The 858-nt window shown below is 53.1% G+C and overlaps 1 protein-coding gene across 1 annotated transcript in view; it reads right to left on the bottom strand.

Annotated features, from left to right (window-relative positions):
- The window catches only part of DDA1 (DET1 and DDB1 associated 1), a 12759-nt gene extending 12617 nt beyond the window's left edge, over positions 1-142 (bottom strand). The window contains exon 1 of the mRNA XM_010845624.1: positions 3-142. The gene's annotated coding sequence lies outside the window, so the exon portion shown is untranslated. The remainder of the gene's footprint in view (positions 1-2) is intronic.
- Positions 143-858: the final 716 nt, after the last annotated feature.

The raw sequence follows: 858 nt of genomic DNA, 5'->3' as shown, positions 1-858 counted from the left end.
CCTCCGTCACCGCCTCAGCCACCGCCTCAGCCGCCGCCACCGCCGCCACAGCCGCCTTCTTAGCCGCCGCCGCACAGTAACTTCCAGCCACTGCGCAGCCTAAGCTGATGGTGCGACCGCCCTTCCATCATTGGTCTGCCCTCTGGCTCCGCCTCCAAGTTACGCGGCCTTTGCGCCCCCCATTGGCCAGATCCGGCCATACCACTCGCCCATTGGTCGTCACGCCTCCTCCTTCGTGGTCAAGTTACGTTGAGAGAGCAAAACCCCGCCCGAGACTTGCAAGCTGAGAGCGGTGAAATCGGAAATGGGTGGAGGCCGGGTCCCCAAAGCCCCTTGGGATTTGTAGTCCGCAATACCTGGAGGTCCCGCCGCTCTCTAACATTTGCTACGCTTTTTCATATGGTGGTTCATGGGGTTCTCACAGCAGCCCTGGAAGGATGGGCACCCGCCGTAACACTCCCAGCCTCTTCCCCAGGGTTCCAACCTTTTAGGTTTCAGCATATCTAAACTGGAATGTGAAGTCAAGTGGGCCTTAGAAAGCATCACTATGAACAAAGCTAATGGAGGTGATAGAATTCCAGTTGAGCTATTCCAAATCCTGAAAGATGATGCTGTGAAAGTGCTGCACTCAATATGCCAGCAAATTTGGAAAACTCAGCAGTGGCCACAGGACTGGAAAAGGTCAGTTTTCATTCCAATCCCAAAGAAAGGCAATGCCAAAGAATGCTCAAACTACTACACAATTGCACTCATCTCACACGCTAGTAAAGTAATGCTCAAAATTCTCCAAGCCAGGCTTCAGCAATATGTGAACTGTGAACTTCCTGATGTGCAAGCTGGTTTTAGAAAAGGCAGAGG

Source organism: Bison bison, unplaced genomic scaffold (assembly GCF_000754665.1).
Source record: "Bison bison bison isolate TAMUID 2011002044 unplaced genomic scaffold, Bison_UMD1.0 scf7180017864221, whole genome shotgun sequence".
Classification (NCBI taxonomy): domain Eukaryota; kingdom Metazoa; phylum Chordata; class Mammalia; order Artiodactyla; family Bovidae; genus Bison; species Bison bison.
This window is presented reverse-complemented; position numbering and strand designations above follow the sequence as displayed.